Source organism: Camellia sinensis, chromosome 1 (assembly GCF_055761805.1).
Source record: "Camellia sinensis isolate YWXY chromosome 1, ASM5576180v1, whole genome shotgun sequence".
NCBI lineage: Eukaryota > Viridiplantae > Streptophyta > Magnoliopsida > Ericales > Theaceae > Camellia > Camellia sinensis.
The window spans coordinates 48,353,555-48,370,912 of record NC_138961.1 but is presented as its reverse complement, the minus strand read 5'-3'; positions in this window follow the sequence as shown (position 1 = coordinate 48,370,912).

Below are 17,358 nucleotides of genomic sequence, written 5' to 3'. Positions count from 1 at the left end.
CAGCAAAGAAAAGTGGTCGGCAGGTGGTTGGCAGCATCAATAACTGGTCGGCCTTGTTCCTACAGGTTCCCATGATGGAGTAGAAGGTTTGTGGGAGCTTTGTGCAGTGTTCTGAGGTCAAAAGAAAACAGAGGCAAGTTGGGGCATCGCGGTGGATTTCCGAACGAGGCGACCGAGCATGCATATACTTCTCGCCTTGAGGCTCGTGTTTTATTGCTTTACTTAATAGCTAATGTGCTTAGCTATTTAATTTGTGTTGTAATAACTAGTTAGTTAACTTGTTAGTTAATTAGCTTCATTTTGTAATAGTTAGTTAACTAGGAATAGGTAATTAGCTTTGTTTGTAATAATTAGTTTAATTAGTTTAGATTAGCTAGTTAGCTCATTATTCGGACCCTCTGTTGAGAGGGCCAACTGTTGTAATAAGCGTGCGTGCGTGTGATGCAAGTCTTCCAACCTCCATTTTTTTCTCCCTTTTACTTAACCGCTTACGATGGTTAGTTTTAGGGCATATTTCGATTAGCATCCTTATGCTTTGTATGCGTACATCCATTCATCTGTCTTGCATGCACCAGACTTGGCGCATCATACAAACTGCATTGTATTTCAATTCTAATTTGAATACATGTACCAAGTTGCATTTCACATGACATCTTAGAATAGCCGAGCCTATCTTAGTTGCAATTTTGCATGTGTTGCATTAGCCATCTCAGCATGAACTAGGATCATACATGATTTCTAACTAGTTCTTTGTTTTGGCTCAGAGTATACTGTGAGTGTTTACGCTTTAGCATACTGCATGAGATGTGTATGTTGCCATGTTAGTATGCTTGCCATGAGGCTAACTGCTTAAATGATTAACTGCTTGAATGCTTGTGGGTGAATGTTGGATTGTTTGAATTGGAACAATTCATCAAATGTGTGTTTTAAGCCCACTTGAGAGTGACGAAATCATGTTTTCTAAGCCCACTTGAGGGTGGCAAAATCCACGACTTAGCCTACTTGCGAGTAGCACCTCTAAACCGTTTTCAAACAAACGAACATGAAATGTTTTGTTCCAACTTAGGCGATCTAGTCTATACTTGTATGCTGTGCGCATCACATAGTAATTCTAGGTTAACAACCGGAATAAGAACACATGTGTTTTCAAAAACAAAATATCATGTTAGTAAAGGCCGATCTTTGATCGGGCGAGCGGGGGTGCTCATTGCATGACCTTCCCCTCTCGTACCCATGTTCCCGAGCCGAGGCAACTTTGGTGATGACGGACACGTGGCCTTAGGTACGAGTCAGGGTTTCCTAAATTTCCTCAAAATAAAATATTTAGGTGGCGACTCTATATCTGGCAAAGCAGTCCATGTTTGGCACTTCTTTATAAAAATCAGTTTTCCAAAACGATTTGTCGAATTTGGACTCTTTGGTGATTTATCGGTCTCACAATGCACTTTGTAAGATTAGATTCAAAACCGTGACACGAGTCCGAACTGTAGTAGCTAATGAACAAACGATTTGCGCCCTCGCTCGCGGAGCGGAAGTTCGGGCGGTCTACAGTTTCTGGCGACTCTACTGGGGACTTAGAGAACTTGACTCGAACTCATGATATCTTATTTTGATTACACTTATGTGTCTCTTTGCATTACATTTGCATCGGTGTGCCTAAGACACCGTGTTCGCCGTCTGCTATTCCTGAACGGTTTGCCGGAGGCTGCGTGCCATAAGGTTGACCGGTTATGGGCTCTGCCACGATGGGAACACAAACCTCGGTTGTTACCGAGGCGCCCTTTTGACCATTCGACCTAGTTGCATATCGGAAACTATAGTGACTATTCCAAGCTAGGACAGGTTGCTTACCCGATTATAGGTTGTTTGAAACTGCTATGTGCGTAGTGAAACCTTAGCCCCTGACAAGATTGGACAGGGAAACCCTACCCCTCCATAGGGGTGTTTTGGCTCTCACTTGCTTGTTATGTGCTTTTAGAGTGTGTCTCTACAAGAATGCAGTATCAGTTTGCAAGTCTGGGTATCAGGCCTGAGGGCATCAGTATTTTGGGGGAATCAATTTTACCTGAGGATATCAGTTTACAGGCAGAATTTTGGGCAGAATTCAGTAGAGAGCACAGTCATTCAGCTATGCTCGTATATGTTCCAGTGGAATTGGGCTGAGATACTGCCTGTTTTCCCTTTTGCTAGGTGGTCTTGGAACCATAGCTTCAGAAGGCTCCAATATCCCTCGAGTACACCGGACTTGTACTGATAGACTTTGTCAGGTCAGAGATTCAGTTCATAGCAAACAGTGGTCCTCTGCTGAGGCAAGGTAAAGAAAGGCCAGTCAGGGCTCACCGGTTCATCTGATCCGTCAGTCACCAGTCACATCACCTTCGCCCAAACTCAGCAGATCGTGATGGCACAGAGTTTGGAAGAGGTTGTGACCGCGGTAGCAACATTAACCCAAGGAATCGCCATGCAGGGTGAGACCGATGCTGAAATGCAACGCCCATCTGGGGCACTTACCACACATCTAGTCTTGGAACCCCAATCATCTCAAACCCGTGAGCCCACTACTTTTGAGCTGATGGGAATGATCGGCGATCTTCAGAGAGCTGCGGCTGATCTAGCCTTTGGACTATCGGCTCCGCCATCGACCACATCACATGCCAGAAATTTCACACTAGAAGACTCCCCACTCCTGGGACGAATTGTGATTGCAATTGGACAACCTGAAGCCACCCCAAGTTTGGGCAATGACATGTCAACAACAACAGGGCTCTGTTCTGATATAGCGACCCAATCCTTTGACCAAGCTGAGGCGAGTGGAAAGAACAAGGTAGGGGGAGGCATTGATCCCTATGAACACATTCTATGGGCTGTTGAGGCTTTGAAAGCCGAAGGACTGAACAAGCAGCAAGTGCACGCAGTTGTAGCAAAAACTGTGGATGACACTTTCGCCACTCAGAATGAGAGCAGTTCGAATCAAGGGGGAAACCGGAAGAAGGGTTGTCGTACCAGAAACGATCATTTTAGCTCTAATCCTGCACTCAGGAGAGATCAGCAAACCAAGCCAGCACCTGCCAACCTCTTCGCTAGTGCATCCAGCAAAAATCCACAAACCTCGAAGTATCAACCCCAAGGTCGCAGGGTCTTCCATGCCCTCTATATGCCTTTGTCCAAGGCTCTTCAAATCCTTGTTGAAAAAGGCCATCTCAAACCCCTTGAGCCTCGGCCTCTCCCAAATCCCCTTCCAGCTAAGCATGATGCTACCCAGTACTGTGCCTACCATCAACAAACCGGCCATGACACTAACAATTGCTTTCGTCTTCGCCACAAAGTACAGGATATGATTGACAACGAGGTCATCATCGCACCAAGCTCAGCAAAGTCTATCGTCACTGGATCAGTGAACTTGGGGGATAATACGAGTATGTGATCGGGGATGAACCACCTGCGGGTGGCGCTCAGTTTACTCCAGATGTGGCGTATGGCACGCACTGTTTTGAGCATTTTGCGAATGCTAGTTTTGACTTGGGTATTGAGTCAGTTATGTTTTGTTTTGAGTCAGTCTTTTTGTACTGAGTCAATTGGGTCTGTCTTGTTGTATCGTGTCAGTCCTATTTTCTTAGAGTCAGGTGATTTCGGGAGTGTTACCTCGGACATCACTTGCTTGTTTTGGTGTTTGTCTTTTACACACACTCTCTTGAGTTTGTTTCTGCCTTAAAGCCAGTTGTGCCAACAAATTTGAATGAAACGGCAGTGCTTTTCACCTGGTCTTCTGTGCCTTGAAATTATTGCATTGACCTAAGTTTTCAAAACTTTTTAAACACCGTGGTGAAAACAAAGAGGAAGGATTTTCTCGGGATTTGTAAAAAATTTGATCAACTGAGAGAAAGAGAGGCATGCTAAGCCCTTAATGAATGAGATCATGCTTGTTAATGTGAGTACTGAGAAGGATCCTGGCTTGATCCAGATTGGTTCTACATTATCTTCAGCGCGAGCGACTAGTCGCTTTTTTAAAAGATTTCAAAAAATATTTTTGTGCCGTCCTACGAAGACCTGTGTGGAATCGCTCTTGAGATTGTGCAACCTAGGATCGCTCTCGGTCTCGAGACTCGACCCCCTTTGCTTTCAAACCTTGAACTTGGATTCAGAAAGCTCAACAGTCAACCACGATGTGAGGCTTGTATGGCCAGATTTGAAGCAACTCTTGAACTGGGGGCAAGAAAGTTAGATCAAGAAGATCATATATTATCAAAGGAAGCTTGTGAAGCTAGATCAGAAGCATCCCCCGAACTAGGGGCAAAAAATGTCAGATGTGCTCGAAGAGTCAAATATGGGTCATTTCGCCAACCAATAAAGGCTGGGGGCAAGAATGCCAAATCCCAGATGGAGGAAAGAAGAAAGTATTGCTGAAGGACAATCGAGCTCCTATCCACAACACTAGGGGCAAATTCAGCCCCCACTGGATGGACTTCTACATCATCAACGAACAACAACCATTCTCCTGGATTCAGATGGCTTCGAGATCCTAAAACCATTTGACATGGACAAAGCTACACTTGTACCCTTGAGAGGCTCGTTAGGCCGAAAACCCGGAAGGGCGACCTAGGCAAAAGTTAGAGCAAATGAAAAAGAAAATAAAAGAAAAGAAAAAATACAAAAAAAAAAAAGAAAAGAAAAGAAAAAAAGAAATGAAAAGGAGAGAAGAAAATAAAAGATTGAAAAGAAAAAAAAGAACATAGCTCATAAGGTTGAAAACCCGGAAGGGCGGCCTTGGCAAAAGTTAGAGCGCAAAAGGAGAGGTTAATACCTGAGTGTACCTTAAGCTGGAACTACATCAGGCTTGATTCCCATGTTTGGGATACGTAGGCAACTTTATTCTGAAGTTCAGCCGTAAACACTTCAAATTAAACTGTCCTGTCCGTGAGATTGAACGGGTCATCTTTGTCATTTATGTATCAAAGAGTTCGGTTGTGATCTTCACTATGAGAATTGGTTATAGTGTGCTGCGGTGCTATAAATCAGAGTTTTCTTATGCTAATCAGCGTGGTTGGGCCTTTGTGCTATAAACAAGTTTATAGTAAGGAACAAACTTAGGCCTTTGTGCTATAAACAAGTTTATAGTAAGGAACAAACTCAGGCCTAACCACGCTGATTATAGCACAAAGGCCTAACCACACTGCTAATCAGCGTGCTGCCTTTGTTTATAGTAAACCAAATTTCTGGTTACAGTGTGCTGCGATGCTATAAATCAAATTTCTCTCTAAATTCTCCAACCAAACATAGCATAAGAGAACTTGTTTTTCATGATGTAAAGGAATAGATTTGAGAAAACTCTTATCTGATTTGAAAACCAAATATACAGCGTTGCACTTTGAGCACTCACTGTGCATTGGTTTTCCTGTCAATTGGCCAATTGTGATCGGAGTTACAAGGAGAAGATATCTTGTTAAATGGAGTCTGATAATAGAGTCTAAGCCACTTGTGAATGGACTTGAGTTTATGTCAAGGCTAACACATGAGAGTTAGGTTACGTGGACTATTCTAAATGTATGGAATCCACGTTGGGCACTCTACACTTGGGTGAGGATACAAGAGAAGAATATCAAAAAAACCAGCAAACTGGCTCACAATATCGCAGCTATTAAAAGACCTTTCATTCATCCCGATATCTATTTTCAGATGTCCAATGTTTTGAAATTTTACTTAATCCAAACATAATATAACAATGCTCCAAATGGTGCTTTTTCACCATTTTTGTCATGTTTTTCCCCTAAATGGTTTACTGGTTTAATTTCTCACCTTTTCTCAAGTTGTATCTATATCTTATTTAGTGTAATTAGAAAACTAATGCTTGTGAAATTCAGGTCTGCCATCAAACCTGCTCAGTGCATTTCACTATCTGGTGAATTTGTTCTTTCAACTCCTTTGTGCAGAGAGGAACTGCTCCACTTGTTTATTTGTAAAGGATATTTAGTATAGATTGATTTATAGTTTAACTCGTGGCCCATAATTGAGCAGGTTGACAAAATAGGATTCTTGTAACCGACCCCAAGTAGTTGGGACGAGGCTTTGTTTTGTTGAGTTGAGATGAGTTCTAGATCGATGTACACGTGTGGTTCTTTGAAATCTCATTGTGACCCATTCTTTTGAAATTGTTTGTAATCAAGATATAGCCCCAGAATTTGACCTTTTAAATCAATGATATGACATAGTTGTCTAGCTCGCATACCTTGCTGAGTATGTTGTTTGTGCTGCTGATGCCTCATCTAGGAATATTGTTGTGTAGACTAATTCTTGCCAAATTCAAGTTGGTGCTAGCAGAAGTTGAAATTAATTGATTACTTGAAATCTTGAGTGTGAATATAATCTCTAGGAATTTTTATCCCTTGATTGAGAGGTTCCATTGATTGATTTTTCATATATATATATATATATATATAGAATGCAATGTATTGTGTGGTACCTATTCCAATTTCTACAAAATAGCGGAACGAGAATGGCCTCGAGGGGCTCAAAAACATTCTATGAATATGCTCTGATAATTCTGTTGGTTAGGTTTGGAGCTTAGTGAGAGAGGGGTAGTGTTAAATACAGTTCTCTGCTAGTGCTCTCTCACATAGCAAGGTAGTATTTGTTTTTCTTCCCTGAGCCATGTTCTCTTCCTCTGTATAGGTTTGTTTTTTTGTTTTTCTATTGTCTTGCAGTACCTTGCCCAAGTCTGCAACATCTAATTTTGTGAGTTGTTTGATAAAATATATATATCGAAGTACAAAGACAAATCCTAACTGCAATTTATGAGGTGTAATTTTTAGAAGGAAAAACAAATGTTGAGGGTATCTTGGTGCTAAAAATAGTTAGCGTAAATTAGACTTACCTCTCAGGAGGTTTACAGAAAATGCATTTAGCGACTAGAATTCAGGTAGATACTGCGTAGATATTTATTATCTTTTTTATTTATACAACTAATAAATTACTGATAAAAAAATAGATGCTCAGTCAATAAATCCAATTTTAGGGTGAGGCAAGGCACCTTCCACATTGTCAATCTTGTTAGAACTTTATTCTGTGAAGCTAGTCAAAATATCTAAAATGTCCTCAATGTCTCACCTGATAATGAATCATTTTAGCTAGCAAAAGTATATTAAAATTTAAGAAGTACATTATTTAATTTAACCAGTCACTTTTTGCAATGCATATACTCCAAGTATAGTCTCTATTTTAGCAAGTCAATTTCAATAAATATATTTTAATTTACAATCCCCAAAAGAGAGAGAGAGAGGGAGACAAAAACATTATTTTTTATTTTTACATTTAACTAGTGTGAAGTGAATCTTCAAATATAGCTAACTAAGAAGAGATGAGACAAAATAACTAAGCATAATAATAATAAGCCTGTTGAAAAAGCAAAACAAAAGAGGAGACTAGTAAAATGGTTAAAGATTTAGTTAACTAAAATTGCTAATGCTTAATATTTCTAAGACTTCAAAGAGTACTTTGATTTTGTACATTACCAAATGACCTAAAATGTACCCTGAAAAATCTAGAAATCCCCTAGATGTTGATTTGTGATTATGTATCAATTTAAAGCAGAATATAACAATCCCAATCAAACAATCAAACAATCAAGACAAAGAGACACAACAATTTTAACGTGGAAAAAACCACAATTGGACACCTCCAACTGTGATAAAAAAAAACCACGGGCAACAGCCACAAGAACAATCCACTAAGAAGATTTAAAGGAATTACACAGGTATACTCTCAATTACCTAGCGAATCCACAACGCCTAATTGAACCAACCTTTATGTACCTCTTCCAACCCCATCTTCACCACAGAATTGTCTTTCTGATGAGCCACTCCGGATTCCACCAAAGTTTCAGGCTCGAATTCTTCAGAATCCACAACTGAAGAATAACTCTCTCTTTTGTGTATAACAAACAAACCTTTGATGTACTCTCTTTAGATCATGAGTTGAATACTCAATAAAAACATCAAAGAAAACTCCCAAAGTATCCCCAGATATAAACCCTAGAAACCAAAAAGAAGATCTGGAGCAGTTATCCTAAAATCTGTCCCAACACGCGAATTTATAGAATCTGTCCCGCGATCTCCGCTCGAGCTCAACACAGCCCGCTCGAGCGGACTGACCAAAAACTGCGTGCGAACAAACTGAGATGCGCTCGAGCGTAGGAGCATCCGCTCGAGCGTAAAATCACACCTTCCAGTATTTTTACAGGCGACTGCAGAGATGCTGAGAGCTTTCAATCCCCGCTCGAGCGCCTGTTTCCCCGCTCGAGCGGACAGGCCAAAACCTGAAAAAACTGGAAAAAATATAACATGATCGGACAGGCAACTTTGAATGCATTTATGCATTTTGAAAGCATTATCAACACAAACTTCTCTGAAAGGCTTGATTCGGGTTGGATTCGCATCTAAACACTCAAAGTCTCACTGAAATAAAAATGCGAATAAAATTACAATTCAAAGGAGTTTTGTCAAACGGGTTTGCCAAGAAATAAAACCTAACAATCTCCACCTTTGGCAATGCCGTGACAAAACACACCTAACAAAGAAAATCCTAAACACCCCAACCCATTACAGCCAACAAAAGCCAACTTCTTTTTCAAGGTCATGATCTGCAAAACAGTTATTAGTGCCACAATCTCCAAAACAACTATTAGTCCCACAAGAGTATATGAAAAAGCAAGAGACATATGACACGATTAACTTGTAACATGAGATGGAAAACATGAATAGATGAAAACTAAGACTCATGAAAAACAACTCTCAATCAACAAAAGCAAGATCATAAACCACACAAGCAATGATATGACAATGTAAATATCAGGAACATACAAGAAGGGCAAACAGTGCATATCAACATGCAAAACATATAGCCAATCTCCCTTACCAAACATATCAAAGTGTTCATGCTAAACAACTCTTGTAATGAAAAAACACACTTCCTTACCAAGATCATAAATCAACCCAAGTCAAGATAAACCAAACTCCCCCTCACTAAAAGCAACCACAAACACTGAAAACAGTGAACAAGAAGAAAACGAAAAAAAAATATGGTGGAGCAAGCAAGGAATTTCAGATTTGTACCTTAAAACACACAAGACTATCCAAGAAGCACCATTACAAGAAAACACAATGTGTACAGTCTGTAGAAAATTCCTCATGAAAGGAAGCGATGCATTATGTGAAAAGCATAGATCCCATGATAAAAAAGTGTGTGTGTGACTCTTGAAGTTCGACAAACACTAGATTCAATCCTAGTAGTGATATGAAAGCTGGACCTCCGACAAGAGAATCTTAAGCACGACAAAGGAAAGTCAAACCACTAGGAATCAAAGGGTATTTGGTGAGTAAAGGCGGAGGCTCCCCCTCAATCAATGAATCTTTTCCCTTTTTTTTTTTTCTTTTCTTATGCACATTTTTTCTTTCTTTTGCATATTTTGTCTTCTTCTCTTTCTTTTTCTTTTTTCTTTTTCTTTTTCTTTTTCTTTTGCACAATCATTGGTGGCTGACACGCTCAAGAGTATGGAAACCGAACCAGAGAAGCATGGATATAATAAGGATGGCCTGGTTGGTGACTCTGAGGTAGCCTTTTCCTCATGGCTAGACTGCAAAGAATTAAGGGGAAAACCATGGAGGTGCAAAAAAAGATGGTAGGTGGTTAAGAGACTCAACATCACCCATGATATGCTAGTATAGGTCAATTCCTCTAGAAAAGCAAAAGATACAATGCCAAAAGTCCATAAAAAATAATCACTAAGGCGGAAGACTCCAAAATTTGCTAATCCAAGAGTGTGTACAGAATGAGACATACTAATCAAAGAACACACACTCCAAAATGAGTAATGACCACAGAAAGCACACACATATTAACATGTAATAGGTTTTCTCATTAATTCCAATGTGTACCAAGGACCACTCAAAAATTTCAAGCTTGCAAAACCATACTAAGAAAATCTTTTTGGGATTTTTTTTTCTTTTTTGTTTTTTCAAGAATAAAGCAAGACAAAAAACAAACAAGCACACATTAAAAGACCCAAAAAAAAAAAAACACACAAAAACCTATAGACTAAAACGACCAAACAAATTAACACAAGTCAACTTTTCTTACCCAAATCTTTTTGGTCTTAACAAAATCAGGTCTAGCGGTCTTGGTAAGTGTCGTGGTGTAGTGAACACCCTCATGAATCTTGGTAGTCCGCCTAGACATGTAAGGTTGTCTCCTAACCCAAAAAGTATTCAAATTCCTACCCTTTTGAGACACTCTCCCATGCAACTTATAACAATAAGGGCGAATATGACCATGCAAACCACAATGATGACAAACAAAAACAGGGTATACCTTCTTTTCTTTTACCTTACCAACTTTAGGAAGTTTGAGAAGTCCATCCTTATGTTGAAATTTTTGTTCCCCCTTTCCTTGAGTTCTTGTATCATGAGATGTTGAAGCACTCTGTTTTTGTTCTTTCTTAACACCAAAGCCAATGCCACTCTTGTCACAACTCATCTGTTGAGACCCAATGATATTCTCCAAAGTCTTTGATCCTTTGTTCCAAAGACCAATCGTAGCCATAGCACACTTGAGCTCTTCCTCTTTCTTGATCATTAGTTCTTCCAAAGCAACTTGTGATATCTCGAGAGATTCAATCTTTTCTTCATACATGACATGGGTTTGCAGCAGCTCATTCCTCTCTGTCTCACAAGTCAATAGTTTTTCACCAAGAACTTGTCGATCATCAGCTACCTTGATGGCATTAATCCTGGCTTCGGAAATCTCCTCCTTAAGTTTGACATTCTCACTTTCACATGCTTTGAGTTTCTTTGTGAGTTTGTCATTCAATTTGAATAAGTTAAGAGATTCCTGATACAACTTTTCATATGCTTGCTCAAGCTCTTCATGATCACTCTCCGAGGATTCATCATTAGTGATATTCTCAACTGACATCTTCGGAGAATCTGTTTGTCCTTCAGCTTCGGAAGCCGCCATGAAAGCAAGAAATTGTTTATGACCCTCTTCACCTTGATCTTCATTGTCACTTTCATCTTTATCAGATTCTGATTCATCATCCCAAGTGATAGCGAGGGCTTTCTTCTTCCTCAAACGAGTAGGGCATTCTGAAGCAAAGTGGCCAAATCCTTGGCATTCATAGCATTGGAGTCTTTCAGAGTTCTCTTGTATCTTTCCTTTCTCCTTCTTGGCTATAGGATTAATTTTGAGTTTATCTTTGCCTTTAGATTTATGAGAATGAGTAGATTTCAAAAGATTAGGATTCTTTTTCAAAAAAGATTTTTTAAATTGTTTAACAAAAGCAGCCATAATCTTGGAATCTATATCACAATCCTCATCAGAATCCTCTCTAACTTTATGAGCACTACTAAAAGCAATATCTTTTTGTTTCTGTTTGAAATTCCTATGTGCCTCATAAGTTTGGAGATTTCCAACCAACTGATCCAGCTTGAGGTTGTCAACATCTTAAGCCTCCTCAATAGCCGTAACTTTTGGTTGGAACCGATCGGGCAAGGATCTCAAAATTTTTCCCACAACTTTGGATTCTGGAATTTTTTCACCTAAATTGAAGCTGGAATTTACAATGTCACTCAACTTCGCATAAAATTCATCAAAGGTCTCACTATCTTTCATTGAAAGGTTTTCGAAACTAGATGTGAGCCTTTGAAGTTTTGAGCGTTTAACAGAAGGAGTGCCCTCATGAATAGTTTGTAAGATATCCCAAGCCTCTTTTGCGACTTCACAATTACAAATACGACTAAATTCTTCAGGTGTGACAGCGCAAAAGAGAGAATTGATAGCTTTACTATTCCAGCTACTATTTTGGTAATTAGTTGTGTCCCACTGATCAATTGGTTTGGGGATTGTAACTCCATCAACAGTAATTGTTGGTTTAGTCCACCCATTCATGACGGATTGCCAAACTTTTTCATCAATAGATTTTAAAAAAGATCTCATCCGAGCTTTCCAAAAAGGATAATTGGATCCGTCAAGTAGGGGTGGTCGAACCATAGAATTTCCTTCACGAATTGTATCCATTATCACAAATCAAACAAGATCTCGTTCTAAAAGAAAATATTTTTTTTTAAAAAAAAAAAAATAGAACGACCTGCTCTGATACCAATTGAAAAATCTAGAAATCCCCTAGATGTTGATTTGTGATTATGTATCAAATTAAAGCAGAATATAACAATCCCAATCAAACAATCAAACAATCAAGACAAAGAGACACAACAATTTTAACGTGGAAAAAACCACAATTGGACACCTCCAACTGTGATAAAAAAAAACCACGGGCAACAGCCACAAGAACAATCCACTAAGAAGATTTAAAGGAATTACACAGGTATACTCTCAATTACCTAGCGAATCCACAACGCCTAATTGAACCAACCTTTATGTACCTCTTCCAACCCCATCTTCACCACGGAATTGTCTTTCTGATGAGCCACTCCGGATTCCACCAAAGCTTCAGGCTCGAATTCTTCAGAATCCACAACTGAAGAATAACTCTCTCTTTTGTGTATAACAAACAAACCTTTGATGTACTCTCTTTAGATCATGAGTTGAATACTCAATAAAAACATCAAAGAAAACTCCCAAAGTATCCCCAGATATAAACCCTAGAAACCAAAAAGAAGATCTGGAGCAGTTATCCTAAAATCTGTCCCAACACGCGAATTTATAGAATCTGTCCCGCGATCTCCGCTCGAGCTCAACACAGCCCGCTCGAGCGGACTGACCAAAAACTGCGTGCGAACAAACTGAGATGCGCTCGAGCGTAGGAGCATCCGCTCGAGCGTAAAATCACACCTTCCAGTATTTTTACAGGCGACTGCAGAGATGCTGAGAGCTTTCAATCCCCGCTCGAGCGCCTGTTTCCCCGCTCGAGCGGACAGGCCAAAACCTGAAAAAACTGGAAAAAATATAACATGATCGGACAGGCAACTTTGAATGCATTTATGCATTTTGAAAGCATTATCAACACAAACTTCTCTGAAAGGCTTGATTCGGGTTGGATTCGCATCTAAACACTCAAAGTCTCACTGAAATAAAAATGCGAATAAAATTACAATTCAAAGGAGTTTTGTCAAACGGGTTTGCCAAGAAATAAAACCTAACATACCCCTCTATGATTTCATTTGTGTGTAAATTTAGCTTAAAATTTGAAAACACGTGCTATAATAGTTATAATAAAAAGTTAGGGGAATATATTATGAAATTCAAATTTTATTAACTGACCCCATTTCTCAAATGTGTGGATCCACACTATATGATACCAGAGTTTAAGCCTGTGAAAATAACAAATTCTTATCTTAACAATACTGTGTCACATTTTTCCTGCTCCGAACACATAACTGAGTTCCTATTTTCTCTTTACTCATGGCATACCGCGTGGTTTCTATTCTGCTTTCTTTAAAAAGATGAGAGAGACGGATAGAATTTCTGTTGGGAAAAAAAGAGAATTAAGGATCAGATGACTGTAACTAACAATTAGTTTGGAGCACAGCAGTCAATCAAAAAGATAAAACAATGACAACTGGGAAAGGGTTATTGGATGAGAAACAACTATAAGAACATAAAAATTCCAGCCAAGCATATATTAACAACCTTTAAATTTTACCCGCATATCTCTTGCAATTGAAGGTAGCCATCTCTCCCTCCTAATTTTTTTCAGTTGTGCCACTCTTTCTTCCTTTCTTTTGGCCGCTGCCTTTGCTGCTGCATCTATAGCTTCTAGTTTAGCTAATGATTTCAGGTAGGCATCTCTTGGTGCAGCTATTATATCTGTCCCATCAACAGCAACAGATTGGAGTTGGCTTTTGAACTGCAAGACATGGTCATATCAATTAGGCAAATTTAAATACGATTCACGCTACATTTGTTTAGCATAAAAAATTTTTCTATGGGAAACTTTTTCCATAAACTGTTTTGCATAGAAAACATTTTCCTATGCTCGGTTGCGCCCTTTAACTAATGTATTGTACTAGTGGTTGTATTAGTGGTGGTAGGGGTGGTGAATGCAATGGCAGCAGGGTGGAGGTGGAGGTAGTGGGGTGGAGTTGGCAGGGGTGGCAGTAGTGCGGTTGCATTGGTAAGACTTGTAGTATGTAAAATGTTTTTCATCTTTTAACAATAGAAAACATTTTCCGCCCAAACAAACAGAGTGTAAGAATGATACAACTACAGAATACACGAGAATCAGCAATGAGGAATCAAGAAAACTTAGATGAGAAGACAAACCATCTTTGAGTTCCCTCAATCTTTCTACCAGGAAGGATTCTTGGTTTTTTTGTTGGTCACTGAAGTTCGCCTATTAACATACATATAACTTTTGCTGCTTGAATACAACTTGGAAAGAGAGGGTGTAGAAATGTCCCACAAACTTTACAACAAAGGACCATCAACTTATTCATTTTTTATGCTTCAATTCTAAATTCAGTCTAACAAGATTGGCAGGACATTTACTACTGGCTAGTAGGCTCACAATTCTAAAATTCTCTCCAGTAAGTAGACATTTGATAGGTCCAATGGCATCTGGACCATTCATGACGAGAACCACCATTTGGTGGACCATGAGGCTGTGTTTGTGAGCTTCTATTTCCACACATTACATTATCTCATTTCACACTTTTTTTTGGGTTTGGATATCAGCTTCCAAACAAAACTATATGGTTCGGAACTCTAACTTCTAAACAAATAGTTGAATCACGAGGTTTTGTTCGGGAAATCAACTTCAGAAAGAGACATGATATATAAACTAATGCTGTGTTTGGTTGGGAGATTTGAGGAGGGATTTGGAAAGAGAAATGGAAAAGGTAGGTAAAATGTGAATAAAATATACCTACATTTCACCTAGTTTCACACACCTTTTCTCTTTCTCTTTCCAAATCCCTCCCTAAATCCCTCAACCAAACACAGCGTAAGAGAAAGTTGTTTGTGGAAATAGAAGCCCGGTTCTGAGGGTTGTGCTTCAACTCACAAAAAAATTTGATGACGGGAGAAAATTTGTGTTCAATTGCCACATTTTTAATTAATCATTTGCAGCATATTTGTTTTAACAGCACCACTATGACAGCAGGGAGTGTAGAAGATAACCACGACCTATCATTGTAACTTCCTATAGAAGTGGCACAAAATTAAGAAAGCACTGAATGACTGACAGTTGTACTTGAGAAAATTGACCTAGTTGTTCCCTAGAGGTGGACAAAGTATCAACATTTTTATGGTATAGCCACAAAACTTGCAATATAAAGTAAAGACAACACAAAATTGTTTGATAAATTACCTATGTGATCAAACACTATCCCAGGGGGAGCATGTTTAAACAGTCGAACTCCATTGTCATTAATCATTGCGTCATCATGAATGGGTTCTTGCACTATTTCTATGGTCTTCTCTAAGATGTCATCTAGAATCTTTTGTGCCTGTCATAGTTTCATCATGAGCGATAATTATAGAAACTAAATATATATATATATATATATATATATATATATATTTCCTATATAAACACACACACAAACCATATATGCTGACAGGCATCTGAGTTACTATGCATTCTAGTAATTTGTATATTTGTGTTTGTGCCATTTTCTTAAATTCTCTGCACAATTTTTCCAATAACAAAAAGTATCACATATTGCAGTCTTCTTTCACACAAAACAACTGATTTTTAGTAAGAAAATGGCAAATAGTTTCACTAAAAACATGATGAAGTACATTAGCACAAAGAGAAGCTTGGAAAGGTTGCCAAGCTAACTCACAAAGGGAATAACAAAAACAGGTTTCTAGGTAATTTATCAAACAAGGGCAACTACACCACCGCACCGTGGTTTTCATGGAACAACTCCCCCTCCCAAAAAAAATAAAAATAAAAATAAATAAAAGTTGCAGTGTCAATCAGTGATTTTATGCAAGATCAGGCCCAAATTTTAAAATAGCATAAAATGAACATGCTAGAACTTTGCTATGTTAGGATTGAGTGATTTGGTGAGAAAATAAAAGAAATAGAGAGATATATATTTCTTTTACTTGTTTAGATAACTTAAGTAGAGAGAAATGAGAAGAAATGGAGAGAAACGGAGAGAAACTCATTTCTCTTATAACCCTCATTTTCAATCTTTTCAAAAGTGGAGAGATTGGGAGAGAAAAGAAACTAATATTTTCATAATACCAATTTTGTCCCTGTAAAAATAAAAGAAATAAAATGATTGAAAATATAAAAAAGGTTATTTTGGTAATATAATATAAAATAATTTCGTTTCTTTTGTCTTATAAAATCTAACCAAACAAGGAGAGAAATCACAATTATTTCTTTTATTTTATTTCTTACTTATCCAAACAAAAAAGAGAGAAATCACAATCATTTCTTTTATTTCTTTTCTCTTATAACTTAAATACTCATTTCTTTTCTATTCCTCCTATGTTTCCAAACATAGTATGAGTGCTGCAAAAATAGTAACTAACATTAGCCATACAAATTTTAAATCCCAATTCAAGACCATAAAACAACTATAACAATTAATCCAATGATTTCCCTCTCAATCTTAATAGTCTGTTCTAATCACACGACAAGGCATTATCCTTCCCAGCGCAACCCTAAACAAAAAAGCACTTAATATACAAAGTTTTCTTGCAGAAATCACGTCTAGAATGAGTGTAAATTGGTAGTATAATGGAAATTGGAATGGTTTAGACTGACTCAAGTGCGGGGTTTCCATATAGACATTTTGTGTAGAAACCAGGTGCCTAATTGAGTGTGTTGATAGTCTGGCTTGGGCGGCTGTAGCAGTTAGTTCTGGTATGTTCACTTTGTTCGCCTTATACTCCTTTAGTTCTTCTCTTCTTGGGCCTCCATTAGTTCTAAGCAAGTTTGTTTGGAACCATGCCTTGCCTCCTAAAGTCTTATTTTTCGGTTGGTTGGCTTGGAAAAATAGAATTAAATCTTCTGAATTCTTGCGCAACCTTGGCATCCTAGGCCACAACATTTCCACCTCTTGCATCTTCTGCAATTCTGCTCCATAATCTGCCCAGCATTTATTGCTTCATTGTTCTTTCTCATGGGCCATTTGGTCCTCTGTGCTTCAAGATTAGGGTCTTCAATGGTGCATTCCTCGATCTGTATCAGATCTGTTCTCTTGGTGGATGGGGGTGAATTTTAAGTCTTTTCTTAGGAAATTTTGGAGAGCCACTCCCCTTGTTGTCCTCTGGTTCCTTTGAAAACACAAAAATGATTGTACTTTCTCTGGTGTTCCTCCTAACTCAACTGATCTGTAGGACCTCATCAAAGTTAGATTAGCTTTTTGGCTTAAAGCCTCCCTTAGGGACTTC